The following is an 18,630-nucleotide window of genomic DNA, read 5'->3' on the forward strand; positions in this document are numbered from 1 at the left end:
TCTTGGATTCGGTTTGCCAGTATTTTATTGAGGATTTTCACATCGATATTCATGAGTGAGATTGGCCTGTAATTCTCTTTCTTTGTTGAGTCTTTGTGTGGTTTTGGTATCATGGTAACTGTAGCTTCATAAAAGGGATTTGGCAATGACTTTTCTGTTCCTATATTGTGAAATACATTAAGGAGTATAGGTATTAGGTCTTCTTGGAAGTTCTGGTCGAATTCCGCATTGAAACCATCTGGACCTGGGCTTTTTTTGGTAGGGAGGTTTTTTAAAACAACTTCTAATTCTTTGCGACTAACAGGTCTATTTAGATTGTTCACCTGGTCCTGGTTTAACTTTGATATATGGTATTTATCTTAAAAAGTGTCAATTTCTTTTACGGTTTCCAATATTGTGGCATATAGACTTTTGTAGTAAGATCTAATGATTCTCTGAATTTCCTCTGTGTCTGTGGTTATGTCCCCCTTTTCATTTCTGATCTTGTTAATTTGTGTATTCTCTCTCTGCTGTTTGATTCGTTTGGATAGGGGTTTATCAATCTTGTTGATTTTCTCCAAGAACCAGCTTTTTGTTTCATTGATTCTTTGGATTGTTTTCTGTGTTTCTATTTTGTTGATTTCTGTCCTCAGTTTGATTATTTCCAGTCTTCTACTCCTCCTAAGTGAGTCTACTTTTTTTTCTAGAGCTTTCAGGTGGGCTGTTAAGTCTCCAATGTGTGCTTTCTCCGTTTTCTTTAAGTGGGCACTTAGTGCTATGAACTTTTTTCTTACGACTGCTTTCATTGTGTTCCATAGGTTTGAGTATGTTGAGTCTTTATTTTCATTGAATTCAAGAAAGACTTTAATTTCTTTCTTTATTTCTTCCTTGATCCAGGTGTGGTTCAGTAGTTGACTGTCCAGTTTCCATGAGTTTGTAGGCTTTCTGGGGGTAGCATTGTTGTTGAATTCTAACTTTAATCCATGGTGATATGAAAAGACACAGGTGGTTACTAATATTTTTTTGTAACTGTGGATGTTTGCTTTGTTACCGAGTATGTGGTCAATTTTCGAGAAGGTTCCATAAGCTGCAGAGAAGAAGGTATATTCTTTCCTATTTGGGTGGAATGTTCTATAGATGTCTGTTAAGTCCATTTGATTCATTACCTCCCTTAATCCTCTTATTTCTCTGTTAGGTTTCTGTCTGATTGACCTGTCCATTGGTGAGAGAGGAGTGTTGAAGTCTCCTACTATTAGTGTGTGTGGTTTGATGACTGCCTTGAGTTTTAGCAATGTTTCTTTTACGTACGTGGGTGCTTTTATATTAGGGGCATAGATATTCAGGACTGAGACTTCATCCTGATGAATTGTTCCTGTTATGAGTATAAAATGTCCCTCTCCATCTCTTCTGATTGATTTTAGTTTGAAGTCAACTTTGTTAGAAATTAGTATGGCCACACCTGCTTGTTTCTTAAGTCCATTTGCTTGATAAACCTTTTCCCAGCCCTTTACTCTGAGTAGATGTCTGTCTATGTGGTTGAGGTGTATTTCTTGTAAACAGCAGAATGTTGGATCCTGTTTTTGTATACAATCTCTTAGCCTGTGCCTTTTTATAGAGGAGTTGAGCCCATTGATATTAAGTGATATTAATGACCAGTGGTTGTTAACTCTGGTCATTTTTTCTTTTTTTTGGTAGTAGAGTTTTTGTGTTTCTCTTCTTCGAGTTGTGCTGGTGAAGGGTCATTAGATATCTGAGTTATTGTGGGCATTGTTGGACTCCTTGGTTAGTAATTTTCCTTCTATTACTTTCTGTAAGGCTGGATTTGTGGCTACGTATTGTTTAAATTTGTTTTTATTCTGGAAAATTTTATTTTCTCCATTTATAGTAAATGAAAACTTGGCTGGGTATAGTAATCTGGGCTTGCATCCATGGTCTCTTATTTTCTGAAGTACATCTATCCAGGACCTTCTGGCTTTCATGGTTTCCATAGAGAAGTCAGGTGTAAGTCTGATAGGTTTACCTTTATAAGTAACTTGACCTTTTTCCTTTGCAGCTCTTAATATTCTTTCTTTATTCTGTATGTTTTGTGTTTTGATTATTATATGGTGAGGAGATTTTTTTTTTTGATCCAGTCTATTCAGTGTTCTGTATGCTTCATGAACCTTCAAAGGATTACCTTTCTTTAGGTTGGGAAAGTTTTCTTTTATAATTTTATTATATATATTTTCTGGACAGCTGAGCTGTACTTCTCCTTCTTCTACTCCTATTATTCTTAGGTTTGGTCTTTTTATATTGTGTATTTTTTTTTTTTGTTTTTCGAAACAGGGTTTCTCTATGGCTTTGGAGCCTGTCATGGAACTAGCTCTGTAGACCAGGCAGGTCTCAAACTCACAGAGATCCGCCTGCCTCTGCCTCCCGAGTGCTGGGATTAAAGACGTGCGCCACCATTGCCCGGATGGTCTTTTTATTGTGTCCAAGATTTCCTGAATGTTTTGTGATGAGAATTTGTTGGATTTGCTATTTTCTTTGATCGGTGTGTTTATTTTCTCTATGGTATCTTCAATGTCTGAGATTCTTTCTTATATCTCTTGTAATCTGTTGGTAGTACTTGTCCCTGTAGTTCCTGTTCGTTTACCCAGATTTTACATCTCCAGCCTTCCCTCAGTTTATGTTTTCTTCATTACTTCCATTTCCTTCTTCAAGTCTTGAACCATTTCCCTTATCTGTTTGATTGCTTTTTCTTGTTTCTCTTGGTGTTCTTGGGTATCTTTGAGAGATTTATTCATTTCCTTTACCTTTTTGTTTGTAATCTCTATTTCTTTATGGCAGTTTTTTCACCTCCTGTTTAAGGTCCTCTATTATTTTCATATAATTTCAGTTTAGATTCGATTTCTTCTATTTCTTCTGGAGTAGGGTGTACAATTCTTCTTATTTTGGGATCCCTGGATTCTGGTGATGTCATGTTGCTTTTCAGGTTGTTGGAAGAATTCTTGCATTGGCACCTGCCCATCTCTTCCTTCAAATGGAGCCAGGAGAGGCCTGGTGTCTTGGTCCAGTCTTTGCTGTTACTGACTCTCTGGGTGTATCTCCTCAGTGTAGAAGCAGGAACCATTCCCGTCCAGGTGGAACTCCTCAGCACCAAAACAGGGACGCCTGGTAGTCCAATGACCCGTGGACGAAAGGGCGAACTTGGGGGGCAGGGCGGGGTCGAGTAGAAAACAGGAGACCCTGCAGCATAAGCTGAAGGTGCCCGCACTCCCTTGTGGGGGACCTTGAGGCCTGCCCGGTAGGCAGGCACTCACCGCTCTGGGAGGGTAGCCTTAGTGTAGGAGCAGTCATATCTCCTTTAAGAGAGGCTTCCTGATTCAATGTTAGTGGTAAAAACCTTGCAGCTCTTTTAAGAGGCTCTGTTACCAAACACTTGAATTGTGTTTATGAGTAGTCATCATTTGGCTTCTTGGTGAAGGCATGGATTTGGAAATTCCACAGAGTTGTGGCAATAAATCTGGATCCCATCGGCCTTTGCCATGAGGCTAGACTCTCAAAGAACCAGGAATGGGGTGAACCCAGCTGCTAAAGTCGCTTTAATCCTAGTCATATCTATTAACAGATTAAAGATTCATGTGGTCAGAAAAATGGAGATATTCAGTAAAGACAGATTCAGACCACAAACCCTCTAAATGGTGTACAGTATGTTTAAAAATATACATAAGTTTGCGAGAGAAAAGAAAAAGGATAGGAAAAGTCCTTAAAAAATAGAGTAGTTGGGTGTGGTGGCATGCACCTTTAATCCCAGTACTTGGGAGGCAGAGGCAGGTGAATTTCTGTGAGTGTGAGGCCAGTCTAGTCTATAGAGGGAGTTCCAGGGCAACCAAGATATACAGAAAAAACTTTTCTCAAACAAAAAACAAACAAAAAACAAAATTATAAAATAAAAATAAGAGAAATAAAGTAAAAAGTAGTCATGTAAAGATGGAAAATACACAGAGAATATTGATAGTGTATGTTATTGTGTTTTCTTTAAATTGTTTGACTGTTGAAGAAGGAGCAACAGCTACTTGAAGACATTCGATAATAAATGCTGCTGGATTAAGCCAATGTATCTATTTTGAAAATGCCTTGACTTCAAAATTTAAGTCAAATGACATGTTACTTTGGAGAAAAGGGTTTGTTTCTGTTTACACAGGAAATGAGAGGCTGTAGATTCATTCTGGGTTAAGAAAAATAAGGTTTGATCAAGAAAGACCCCTTGAAAAATCTCCATTATGAGTAGATGGCCCAGATGATCCAATGTTTTAGAGCATCTCTGTTGCAATTTCTTCTGATTTCTACATACAGAACATATTCAAGACTGCTAGTTGAGGTGATCCAGCCTCACAGTATACTCCAGTCAGAACTTGACTATAATCCAATATTTTCTTTGGGTTTCCATAAGATTATTATTGTCTTCAATCAGCTGTAGCTGTAGCCTCAAAAACCACACTCACATTCCCAAAAGATGGACTATGGATGTTTGACTTTTTTCAGTGTGTTGGTTACAAGTTATTATGGATAATGGTTAGGAAAAAAATAAACAAAGGAGATTAGATTCAGGGTCTTGTTTTGAAAAGAAAGAAAAGGGGGATAATGCTCTTGTATACTGTAAAGATTTGTCACTTGTATTGGTTTAATAAAACATTGATTGGCCAGTAGGCAGGCAGGAAATATAGGTAGGCAATCAGCCTAGGAAAATTCTGGGAAAAGGAAAGGCAGAGACACAGTCATCATCCAGATGCAGAGGAAGCAACATGAGAATGTCTTACTGACAAAAGGGTTAATTTAGGTTGTAAGAGCTAGTTAATAATAAGTCTGAGCTAATATGTTAAACAGTTTATAGTTATATAAGCCTCTATGTGTTTATTTTGGACTGAATGGCTGTGGAACCAGCCAGGACTGAAACTTCTGTCTACAGAGAAGGTAATTATGAAAATTTTGGGAACTGTACTGAGGGAGTAACACAGAATCGGGTGTTACAATTGGAAACACTGCTGGGATCATCAGCAACTGCAGTTGGAGACCCATCTGCGAGATCGGGAAGTAGGGATTCCTGAGAGGTTACCCTCAGAAGGCTGGCCAGCAGGTAAGAAATTGAGTGGTGAGGGTTTATTGGTAATGGGTGCAAGTAATTCTGTTCGTGTTAAAAGGCCAGTTAACAGGCTAGTTGTTAGTTCTTTTGGATAAACAAGGCACTGGTATTAAAGTTGAGACAGCACAAGAGATTGTTAAGATGGTTTTAGAGTTTAGTCCCTGGTTTCTACATGCAGGGGGTTTTAATATTACTGATTGGGATCAGGTAAAGGCTGATCTTCAAAATGCACTAAAAGAGAGAGGGCCAGAAGAATTCCCCATAGCAATATTTTTGCTATGGCGCTTAGTCAGAGATGCTCTTCTCAGTGATGATGTAAAAGTAAAAGAGCAATTAGAGAATTTGAACAAAACCCTTGAGGAGATTCAGGAAGTAGAATCTGTGAGTTCTATTAAGAGTATTAATAGGGACATAGAAGAGGAAGAAGAAATTTTAGAAAAGGAGATTGCACTCATAAAAAAGAAGTTAGAAAAAGAGGAAAGGAAGGAAGCAAACAGAGATGTCTCCATGAGACCTCCGCCGCAAAAAAAAAAAAAAAATCCTTGACACTTCAAATCCTTGTACTACTGCTTCCGCCCCTATAGACTTAGAGGCAGAAATCTGAGAGATCCAAAACGGACTAAATAATCTAAGTAGAGAGAGGCAGATTTATCCTGTTGTGGAAATTATTGATCCGCAAGAACAGAGGATCAGGCAGCATAACCCCCTGGCCTTTAAGGACATTAAGCAGTTAAAAGAAGCAGTTGTAGACTATGGAGCTCATGCTCCTTTCACTATACCTTTATTGGAATCCTTTGCAGAATCAACCTTATACCCAGTGACTGGATGCAGCTTTGCAAGGCTTGTCTTTCAGGGAGGAGATTATTTGTTATGGAGAGGTGAAATGCAAGAAAATTGCAAAAAGACCGCACGAAATAATTCTATTGCGGGTTTTCCCCAGCATTGACATATTAACTGGTGAAAGACAATATGCTGGCTTAGCAGCACAGATTGCATATGATCCTGGCTCAGATAGCTGCCACCGCTGTTAAAGCTTGGAAAACTTTACCTAACAAAAGAGCAGAACAGCTGTCTAAGACCCTTCAAGGATCTTCAGAACCTTATTCTGAGTTTATTGGGAAGTCACATTTTTGGGGATATGGACTTAGCTATGCTGGTCATAAAGCAATTGGGGTATGAAAATGCTAACAGATTTTGTCAAGAGGTTTTACACCCCCCTAGAAATGGAGATTTAAATGACTTTATCCAGTTAAGCAGGGACATTGATGACACTCACGTGGTGGGTCAGGTAATTGTTTCTGCCCTTAAGGAAGGTCAAGGCAGAGCTAGGTCAAGGAATTGTTTTCAGTGTGGAAGGTCAGGACACATCAAAAGGAACTGCCTTGCAGGTAAAGGGGCAGTTAATTGGCCCAGGGGAAATCCAGGTGTTTGCCCAAAATGTCAAAAGGGGGCTCATTGGGATAATGACTCTCACTCTAAGACCGATGGTCAAGGAAATCTCATAGGAGGAGGGGCCTGCCCCGGGCCCCCAAAACACAAGTGTATGGGGCCATGAGCAGACCAGCTGTTCCCATCAGATTCATTCCTCAAAGAAATGCCTCACTGTCTACAACCTTGTTCGAGGCACCTCAGGAAGTGCAGGACTAGACCTCTGTACCTCCGCCCAGGTAGTATTGACCCCACAAATGGGTGTGCAGGTCTTGGGGACTGGAGTATTTGGACCTATTCCAGAGGGTTCAGTAGGTATAGTTTTGGGTAGAAGTAGTTCTGCATTTAAAGGAATTAAAATTTTACCAGGAATTATAGACTGTGATTATACTGGAGAAATTAAAATTATGATTGAAGCTGGTATGGGAGTCCTTGTCATCCCTCAAGGAGCGAGAATAGCTCAATTAGTGCTTTTGCCCATGTTTCGCTCTACTAATCCTTACTTTAAACAAGAACGAGGGGACAAGGGGTTTGGCTCCACAGGATCCCCTGGAGCTTTTTGGGTTTCTAGTTTAGAGAATTGCTCCACGCTTACATTAACAATCAGTGGGTAAAGGTTCCAAGGCCTTCCAGATACAGGGGCTGATTCTTCTGTGATTGCTAAAAAACACTGGCCTGCAGTCTGGCCTCTACAGCTAGCCTCTACAACTTTACAGGGGGTAGGAACGGCCAGTTCTCCAGAGTGCAGTACTCAATATTTAGATTGGGAAGATGAAGAAGGCCATAAGGGCATTCTTAAGCCATTTGTCCTGGAACACTTCCTCTTAATTTGTGGGGAAGAGATGTTTTGCAAGCTGTGGGAGCAGTTCTGACCACTGAACCTGTGCAGCGTATGCTATCTAACCAGGGCTTTGTCCCTGGTTGGGGTTTGTGCAAAAATCTGCAGGGAGATGTGCAGATTTTAGTGGACAGAAAATAATACAACAGTTACCTGGACAGCGTGCAGGGTTAGGAAATTATTCTTAGGGACTATTGCAGAGCAGCCAGAAAACATTCCTATAAAATGGAAAACTGAAAAACCTGTATGGATAGAGCAATGGCCCCTAAGTAAGGAAAAATTACAGGCTGCTTGTACTCTGGTCCAGGAACAGCTAGAGGCAGGACGCACAGTGCCATCCACTTCTCCCTGCAAGTTTGATAATCATTATCCTTCTGATAAGTTGGTCACCTTTTTCAAAAATCATCCGGTATGTTTCCCTAAAGTTGTGTTTTTGCAGCCTCTGGCAGGGGCATGGAATGTGTTTACTGATGGGTCTTCCACCGGGAGAGCTGTGGTAGCCTCCCCTCTTGATTTTGATATTCAGCCTGTTAATACTAAATCTGCTCAGGTGGCTGAATTGGTCGCTGTACAAATGGCCTTAGAGAAATATGCTGATATTCCATTTAACCTTTTTACTGACAGTCAGTATATAAGCAAAATTCATGCACCTTTGGAAACTGCAGCTTATATTGCCTCTGTATCTTGAGTCCAGATGCAGATATTGGCTATTCAAACTTTGCTTTGGTCCCGATCTGTTCCCATTTACATAGGGCATTTGCGGGCTCATACTGACTTCCCTGGTCCCTTGAGCGAAGGGAATGCATTGGCTGATCAGCTCGCCAAATTTATGCAGTGAGTCAGGAATCTTATGAAGCTGCAGAAAAAGCTCATAATCATTTTCATATCAATGCTGGGTCTTTAAGATTTCATTTTAAGATATCTCGAGAGCAAGCCACTGATATTGTTAAAAAATGCTCTCTGTGTACAGAACTTTTAACTGTTCGCCATTTGGGAATTAATCCTTGTGGGTTTGCTCCTAATCATTTATGGCAAATGGATGTCACCCATGTTCCTTCTTTTGGGCGCATGCAATATGTTCACATAACCGTGGATACATATTCTCCTCTTATTTTTGCCTCAGCTCATACAGAAGAAAAATTACTGGATATTAGAAGTCACTGTCTCCAGGCTTTTGCCTACACGGGAGTTCCAAAAACTATAAAACTGATAATGGGCCAGCCTACACCAGCACTGGCTTTGCTAAATTTTGCTCTGAGTTTTCTATTTCTCATAAAATGGGAATACCTTATAATCCTCAAGGACAAGCTATAGTGGAGTGAGCACATCGTACGCTCAAAGCCTATTTGCATAAAACAAAAAAGGGGGAATATGGTTCCACCCCCAGAGACCATTTGTCTTTTATTTTATACATTTTAAATTTTTTGACTGTTGATGCTCAATCTCATACCTCTGCTGACCAGCATTGGCAGCCAGATTCTTCCGGGATGCCTCATGTCAAATGGAAGAATCTAGCAGACGGCACTGGTATGGTCCAGATCCTGTACTGGTGTGGGGAAGAGGGGCTGTTTGTGTTTTCCCACAGGATGCTGACAATCCAATATGGGTACCTGAGTGTCTGGTGCGTGCTGTGGATTTTCCTGTCCAGAAGCCTGAAGACAAGACAGAGCCTAGAGATCAAATAGACACTGGTTTGTCAACTGGAGAGTTGCTGGGTTCCTGAGGAGCTGGCTGTGGTGGTCCGAGTGCTAAGGATTCCTCTACCTATCTACCCATCCCATGATATTGGCAGCCATTGCTGTGGCTGCCAGAGCAGCTAGAGCTGCTGGATTTTTCATTAGTCAGTCAGTTGCTTCTGCTAGCACAATGGATACCTTCTCAGGGCAGGTTGCAAATGCCTTGGCCATTCAAATTGAGCTAAATTTACAAATGAATATTGCAATTAATTTTGCTATTGGTTTTGGTTGAAGACCACTGCTAGATTATACAGTAAAAGGCTTATTGCTGTTATTCATGGACCCTGGAGTACACAATTTACAAATTGGCTCTTGAGATTATTCTGATTAGCTATGCCAGGGTTCCTTTCACCAGCGCTGAGACCTTACTTAAAGGGCTCCAATTTGGGCAGAATTATTTAGAATTGAGCAGGCACAGTCTCCTTATGGAGTACTTATATGTGCTGGAGCATCATCTTCATGTTTTCATGGTGCCAGAGCCAAAGGCAAGCTTAGGTCAATGTTGCCACATGGCAAGTCCTCTTAGCTATTGCCCCAGAGAATCTTTCAGCACAAATCTAGCTGAACTTGGTGATGGGTGACTAATGAGCCAATGACAGGAAAGGTTTTTGGGGGGCTACCCCAACCTAAGACAGGAAATGTGTTTTGACCTGGACACTTTCCTATGATGGGTAAGGGGTATTGCCTGACGTCCAATGCCACCTAAGACAGGCCTAGTCATTATAATTTATATAAAAGGGGGACCTGTAGGTACTGGGTCTACCCTTGTTCCTGGGGTTCATCTTGAGGACAGTTTCTGATCAGCCAGCTAAAACATTGTTTGTTCCTGTGCTCCCTCTGCCCTGCCTGGTGATTAGCTGTAGTGCATTGTTGACTCCATCTTTGGTATGGTAATTTCCCACCTGCCTGGGTGGAAATCATTGTGCAGCAGCTAGGTATGTAAGGATTTCCCCGAGGTTGAATAAATGGCATTCGGCTGATCTCCTTTTGAATGACCCATGTCTCTTTGTGTGTTCTTTCAATCTCCAGGCCCTTGCCCGACTCATATATACAGTACAGTGGTTTGTGAACTGTACCGAGGGGGTAACACAGAATCGGGTGTTACAGGAGTTGTACAGAATTTAAAGGGCAGCTGACACAGTAGGCCTCAGGGTTTTTGAAAAATGATGAGTAGATTGGTGTGGAGGGTAATTCTGCATTAAAGAAGAGAATTGTAATATGGAATAGGTAGAAAGCATGATGATTGGGAGGGGATTAATTTATAGGCATGGTTACTCAATCATAGAGACCATCCATCTTTGCTTAATCACCTGATTGGAGCATTTTTTAATGGTCCTGACATAGGGTGGGTGCTTAACTGATACTTATGGTTGGGCTGAGGATAGAATGGTGATATGAGAAAATGTATAGTAGGACTGTAAGAAGTGTTAAGTGAGTCAACCGAAACCCTCATAAGATAATTGATTCAAAGTTAAGAGTAAAAATCCCTTCTCCCAGAAGTGGAAGGTAAGTCCATATTGCAGAGGACATCATGCACTTCAGAATCTGGGCCCAGAGGTCCCTGAACTGGTGCTGGCCTTAATGCCTCTCCCTGAGGACTAGCTTTCATGGTATCAGAGGTACTATGCAGTCTTCCAAAGGAGGGAGGCAACAAACAGTCCTACCCAGCTATGACATCTATGAGCCACATCAATAATCAGCATGGTACCGTAACCACTTAGTGGTACAGTAGTGGCATACATATCTTGGTGGTAACCAACAGCTCTCTATAGGACTTAAGACCCACTCAACAAGAGAGAGACCATGCCTGGTACTGGAAACCTAGCTAACTAATCAGTGCTGGTGAAGTCATGACTATTGGAGAAGAATCTATAACCATTAAGTTACCAAACCACCATAATGGCCATGAATTTGAAGGAGTGTGAGACTTTACAAGGGTGGCTTCTGATGTGGTCAGAAGATAGTCTTACAGAAGAGTCCCTGGTCCTCTGGCTCTTACAATCTTTATGCCCCATCTTCTGTAATGTTTCCTGAGCCTCATGAATGAGAGTATTCTGTAGATGTACCCACTGGGACTACGCACCATAACCCTGCATACTGATTGTTTGTGGTTTTGTGTAGTGGTATCTATCGCAAAGAGAACTTTCCTTCATAAGAGCTGAAGACTATACTTATCTGTGGATATATGGGAAAATGTATATATCCACAGGTAAGTGTAATCTCACCAACATAACTGCCCAAACAAGGATGACACTAATGAACATGCCAAAGTGGATGGGGAAAATTCCATGAGGCCTAATCACTACACAAAGATCTATAGGCAACTGAGTAAAGCTAGGACCAGGAGAAGTGGTCTTCCCCATGGAAGAGGACATTATTTGATCATATAGTTTCAAAATGTCAGCCTGAAAACATACACACAAGTAATGCTATATGAATGCCATAGGCTATATTTGAGGATATATATGTATATACAAATACATATATGAATGTAATAACAATTGATGAAAAAAGAGGCCATGAATTTGAAGAAGTGCAGGGAGAGATATATGGGAGGGTTTTGAGGGAGGCAAGGGAAGGGAGAAATGTAGTTAACCTACAGTCTCAAAATAATAACAGCAAAAAGGTGAGCCAGGAGGGGACCAAGTTCCCAGTCATATTCAAGTGTATGTCCCAATGATCTGAAGACCTCTCACAATGGCCTTCTCCTTAAGGGTTCTGTCACCTTCCAATGGCAATGACCGTGGATTGTGCTCTTTAACACATTGGGTTTCAAGATCTAAGCCACAGCAATATTAGAAATTGAGATTTTATTTTCTTAGTAGTTTGGTTGTATTTATCTTGAAAGTGTATAAATAGATCTTTATAGTAACAACTTAGAAAAGTGTGTGTGTGTGTGTGTGTACGTGTGTGTGTGTGTAGTGTATGTGTGTGACCCTGTGGGTATCTGCCTATGCTTTCCTATGTGACTGTGTATGGAGGTGTGTGTGTGTGTGTGTGTGTGTGTGTAGTGTAGTGTATGTGTGTGACCCTGTGGGTATCTGTCTATGCTTTCCTATGTGACTGTGTATGGAGGTGTGTGTGTATGTGTGTGTGTGTGTAGTGTAGTGTAGTGTATGTGTGTGACCCTGTGGGTATCTGCCTATGCTTTCCTATGTGACTGTGTATGGAGGTGTGTGTGTGTGTGTAGTGTAGTGTATGTGTGTGACCCTGTGGGTATCTGCCTATGCTTTCCTATGTGACTGTGTATGGAGGTCACAGGTTGACACTGATATGATGTGGGATATCTCTCTGTATGCTGTGAGTATGTTTTATTATCACTGGTTAATAAAGAAGCTGATTTGGCCAATAACCAGGCAGAATAGAACTAGGTAGGAAATTCAAACAGAGATACAGGGAGAAAAAGGGTGGAATCCAGGAGGTGCCAATAGCTGCTAGAGAAGCAACATGTGAGGTAATGCCATGGCCATGTGACAATACATAGATTAATAGAAATAAGTTAATTTAAGATGTAAAAGCTAGTTAGCAATAAGCCTGAGCAACTGGCCAAGCAATTTGTAATTAATATTAAGCTTCTGAGTATTTACTCAGGAGCTGACAGGTGGGAAAGAAACTTCCAGTTACAAATGGCACCCACAAAGGGCACATATATATACATATAAAGCCTGAGAAAACTTAAAATTTAAAAATTCTAGGTGCACAAAAACAGAGTCAGAAATGGCTTTTTGGTAGCCACATTTTTTCCCCAGATGGGCTCTGTTTGCTGGAGATGAGCACATGCATGGCTCCTTCAAGAGAGGGCTTCCTGGTTAGTGGTAGTAGCACAGCTCCCTCTTTTCCAGAGGTCCTGCTACAGAGCACTTGAATGGGGTTTGTGGGCAGTGTGCTGCCAGTTACTTGGTGGCAGAGTGGGCCAACTACTTCCCAGAGTTGGGGTGGTAAGCTGGCTCCCAGAGCTGGTGGTAAATGTACTTCCTCCATGCTCAAAAGCCAAGCAGGGTGGAACCAAGGCCAAGTGGCCACTGTGGTCCTAGCTATGTCCACTTTACAGTTTAAAGCGGTGATCAAAAAATAATTACAGATATGCAATCACGACAGATTCAGACAAAAATAAACCTCTAAATGGGTCAGAGTGAGTTTAAAAAAAATGTAGGTCTTAGAAAAAAGGAAATGGGTGTAGGCAGTTATAGAAAGAGAATCATTAGGTCTTACTACAAAAACCTGTGCTCCACAAAACTGGAAAATGTAAAAGGAATGGACAATTTTTTAGACAGATACCATATACCAGACTTAAATCAAGACCAGGTGAGCAATTTAAAAAGACCTATAAGCTGCAAGGAAATAGAAACTGCCATCAAAAACCTCCCAACCCCCGCCCCCCAAAAGAAACCCAGGGCTGGATGGTTTTAGTGCATAATTCAACCAGAACTTCCAAGAAGAGCTAATACCTATACCCCTCAATGTTTTCTACATAATAGAAACAGAAGGGACATTGCCAAACTCTTTTTATAAGGCTACAGTTATCCTGATATCAAAACCAGAGAAAGACACAATACTAAGAAGGAGAATTAGAGACAAATCTTACTCATGAACATTGATGCAAGAATACTCAATAAAATACTGGCAAATCAAATCCAAGAACACAGTCAATAAGACAAAAAGGCAGCCTACTGAATGGGAAAAGATCCCCACCAAACACATCAGACAGAGGACTGATCTCCAAAATATATAAAGAACTCAAGAAATTAGACATTAAAATTCCAAATAACCCAGTTAAATAATGGGGTACTGAACTAAACAGAGAATTCTCAACAGAATTTCAAATGGTAAAAATATACTTAAGGAAACATTCACCTTCCTTAGCTAACAGAGAAATGCAAATCAAAACAACTTTGAGATATCATCTTACACCTGTCAAAATGGTTAAGATCAAAACCACCAATGAGCCGGGCGGTGGTGAGCCGGGCGGTGGTGGCGCATGCCTTTAATCCAGCACTTGGGAGGCAGAGGCAGGCGGATCTCTGTGAGTTCGAGACCAGCCTGGTCTACAAGAGCTAGTTCCAGGACAGGCTCCAAAACCACAGAGAAACCCTGTCTCGAAAAAACCAAAAAAAAAAAAAAAAAAAAAAAAACCAAACCCACCAATGATAGCTTATGCTAGAGAGGATGTGGAGTAAGGTGAACACTCATCCACTGCTGGTGGGAATGCAAACTTGTGCAAACACTCAGGAAATCAGTATGGCAGTTTCTCAGAAAACTGGGAATCAACCTGTCTCAGGATCCAGCAATGCCACTCTTGGGAATATACCCAAAAGATGCTCAATCATACTACAAAAGCATCTGTTCAACCATGTTCATAGCAGCATTATTTGTAATAGCCAGAACCTGGAAACAACCTAGATGCTCCTCAACTGAAGAATGGATAAAGAAAGTGTGGCACATCTACACATTAGAGTACTACTCAATGGTTAAAAAAAAAAAAACCAATGACATCTTGAATTTTGCATGCAAATGGATGGAAGTAGAAAACACTATCCTGAGTGAGGTAACCCATACCCCAAAAGATGAGTATGGTATGTACTCATAAGTGGATACTAGCTATAAACAAAGGACATCGAACCTATAGTTCATGATCCTAGAGAAGCTAAGTAATAAGGTGAACCCAAAGAAAAACATATATGGACCCACCTGGGGGTTGGAGACAGATAGGGTCGCCTGACAGGATTGGGAGCATGGGCATGGGGCGGGGGGGAAGGAGGGGGAGAGGGGAAAGAGGAGGGGAGAAGGGGAAGGTTCAGGAGAACTTGAGGGAATGGGGTGGTTGAGATGGAGATATTAGAGAAAGGAGAGATCTATCTTGATTGAGGGAGCCATTATGGGGTTGGCAAGAAGTCTGGCTCTAGAGAAATATCCAGGAATCCACAAGAATGGTCCCAGCTAAGACCCTAGGCAATAGTGGAGAGAGTGCCTAAACTGGCATTGCCCTGTATTCAGATTGATGATTATCTTAAACATCACCATAGAACCTTTGTCCAGCAACAGATGGAAACAGGCAGAGACCCACATCGGAGCACTGGACTGAGCTCCCAAGGTCCAGTAGAAGAGTGGGAGGAATGAGAATATGAGAAAAGAGGTCAAGACGATAAGGGGTTCATCCACTGAAGCAGTTTTCCTGAGCCAAGGGGACCTCACCAACTTTAGCGGGACTGGGAAGGAACAAGCATAGGACCAAGCTAGTCCCTCTGAATGTGGTTTATAGTTGTATGGCTGGGGCAGACTGAGCGACCTTTGACAGTGTCACTGGGATTTGTCTCTGCTGCATGTACTGGCTTTTTGGAATCCTATCCTCTTTGGATGTATACCTTGCTCGGCCTAGATGTAGTAGGGAGGGCCTTGGACCCTCCCCAGGGCAAGGTGCCTTGCCCTCTCTTAGTATTGGAGGGGGTGGGGTAGAAAGGTGTGTAGAGGGAATGGGAGGAGGGGAGGTAGTGGGAATTTGGATTTTCTAAAAAAAAAAAAATCTAATAAAAAGAAAAAAGAAAACCCAGAGCCACCCCGAGTGACATGTTTCTTTCAGCAAAGCCATACCCACTCCTGCAAGGCCACACCTTCTAATTCTTTTCAAGTAGCATTGTTCTCTGATGACCAAGTGTCTTAGGGTTTCTATTGCTGTGAAGAGACACCATGCCCATGGAAGCTCTTAAGAGGGACAATATTTATTTGGGCTGGCTTACAGTTTAGAGGATTCGTCCACTGTCATCATGGCAGGAAGCAGGGCAGCAAGTGAGCAGACATGGAACTGGAGGACTGAGAGTTCTATATCTAGATCACTAGGGAGAGGAAGAGAGTGAGTCACTGGGTCTGGCCTGAGCATCTGAGACCTCAAAGCCTACTCCTAGTGACACACTTCCTCCAACAAGACCACACCTACTCTAACAAGGCCAAATCTCCTAGTGTCACTTACTATGGGCCTATGGGGGCCATTCCTATTCAAACAACCACCGAACACATCTTTACATACCTTGTAAAAGTGTTTCAATATAGTCTTGCCTTAAGCTTTTCAGTAAAATTGTTACCATCAAACTTTTCCAAAATTATACTGTACTTAAACGTGTCTATAATATCAAATGTGTCTATAGTAAGCTGCCTGGTGTCAGACTCTGGAAGTGTGAACCAATACTGGCTACTGAGTTGTGTTGAATGGGGTTTCCTTTTTTCTTCATGTGACTCATTACTCTGCTGGCCATGGTGTTCACAGAGACCCCTACAGAATGTGGGCTTGCAGGAGCAGCTACTGCTCAGGCCAGCCTGTCCTCAGCCTTCAGCCATCATTCAATTGTTTCTCGAGTGGTCTTTCAGGCTGTGATTCTGGGTTTTCCTGTTGTTTAGTTTTTTTTTTTTTTTGGTTTTTTCGAGACAGGGTTTCTCTGTGGTTTTGGAGCCTGTCCTGGAACTAGCTCTTGTAGACCAGGCTGGCCTCGAACTCACAGAGATCCGCCTGCCTCTGCCTCCCGAGTGCTGGGATTAAAGGAGTGCGCCACCACTTCCCGGCCTGTTGTTTAGTTTTTATGTGTGTTTTGCATTTCAGTTCTGAGATAGCTATAAAAAGAACTCTCCAGTTTCACAATTTCTATCAAAATTCTCCACAGAACGAGAGCAAATCTTAAGTTCATATGGGTGGACAACATAGCCATAGCAATCCTAAACAGAAAGATATTGAGGCAACACATTATCATAATGTTGCCATAGAAACAAATATGTATAGTCTAATATTTTTTCCTAATGCTGCAGCTTTTGATACATTCCTCATGTGGTGACTCCCAACTGTAGAATTATTTTTGTTGCTACTTCATAACTGTAATTTTCCTACTGCTATGAATCATAATTTAAATATTTGTGTTTTCTGATGGTTTCTGGGGGTCACAACCATAAGCTGAGAACTGCTGATTTAGACCCATGGGATAGAATAGAGGATCCCAAAGTAAACTCATAGCTATAGCCTCTTATTCATGAAAACACAGGGAGGAGAATTGTCCCAAGATTTTTGAGACGGACTGTCACAATGAAACCCTGTCTGGCCTAGAACTGATAATGTAGAACAGATGGGCCTCAAATGGGGTAATCCTCCAGCCTCTGTTCCCAGTTACCATAGCTACTCTAACAGCAACCTATTTTTTCCACAAATGCCTCAAAGACGTCCACTGGGAAAAGAAGGCCTCTTCAAAAAGTGTGCCTGGGAAAGGAAGACTTCCACATGTAGCAAGATGAAACTAGATCCACATCTCTTAAGCTATACAAAAATCAATGTTTTAGAATAGAGACCTCAGTGTAAGACCTGAAACTCTGGAAGTGCTGGAAGAGAACACAGCAAGATCCTTTATGACACAGGCTTAGGAAAGAACTTCCTTTTTTAAAAAATTTTTTTTCATTGATTTTTATTGAGCTATACATATTTTTGCTTCCCTCCCTGCCTCTCCCCTCCCCTTCAACTCTCTCCCATGGTCCCCATGCTCCCAATTTACTCAGAAGATCTTGTCTTTTTCTACTTCCCAAGTAGATTAGATCTATGTATGTCTCTCTTACAGTCTTCATTGTTGTCTAGGTTCTCAGATTGTGATTTGTAGGTTGGTTTTCTTTGCTTTATGATTAAAAACCACTTATGAGTGAGTACATGTGATAATTGTTTTTATGGGTCTGGGTTATCTCACTCAAAATGATTCTTTCTAGCTCCATCCATTTGCCTGCAAATTTCAAGATGCCATTATTTTTTTCTGCTGTGTAGTACTCCATTGTGTAAATGTACCACAGTTTCCTTATCCATTCTTCAGTCGAGGGGCATTAAGGTTCTGGCTATGACATAGTTGAGCACATGTCCTTGTGGCATGATTAAACCTCCTTTGGATATATACCCAAAAGTGGTATTGCTGGGTCTTGAGGAAGGTTGTTTCCTAATTTTCTGAGAAATCACCACACTGACATCCAAAAGGGCTGTACCAGCTTGCACTCCCACCAGCAATGCAGGAGTGTTCCATTAACCCCACAACCTCTCCAACATACATTGTCATCAGTGGTTTTGATCTTGGCCATTCTTACAGGTGGAAGATGGAATTTTAGAGTTGTTTTGATTTGCATTTCTCTGTTGACTAAAGATGTTGAGCATTTCCTTAAGTGTCTTTCAGCCATTTTAGATTTCTCTGTTGAGAGTTCTCTGTTTAGGTCTGTACTCCATTTCTATTGGATTATTTGTTCTTTTGATTACCAATTTCTTGAGTTTTTTGTATATTTTGGAGATCAGACCTTTGTCTGATGTGGGGTTGGTGAAGATCTTTTCTCATTCTGTAGGCTGTCGTTTTGTCTTGTTGACCATGCCCTTTGCTTTAGAGAAGCTTCTCAGTTTCAGAAGGTCCCATTGATTAATTGTTTCTCTCAGTGTCTGGGCTACTGGCATTATATTTAGGAAGTGGTCTCTTGTGCCAATGCGTTCAAGTGTACTTCCCACTTTCTCTTCTATAAGGTTCAGTGTG

This window comes from Microtus pennsylvanicus, chromosome 2, assembly GCF_037038515.1.
Source record: "Microtus pennsylvanicus isolate mMicPen1 chromosome 2, mMicPen1.hap1, whole genome shotgun sequence".
In the NCBI taxonomy this organism is placed as follows: Eukaryota; Metazoa; Chordata; class Mammalia; order Rodentia; family Cricetidae; genus Microtus; species Microtus pennsylvanicus.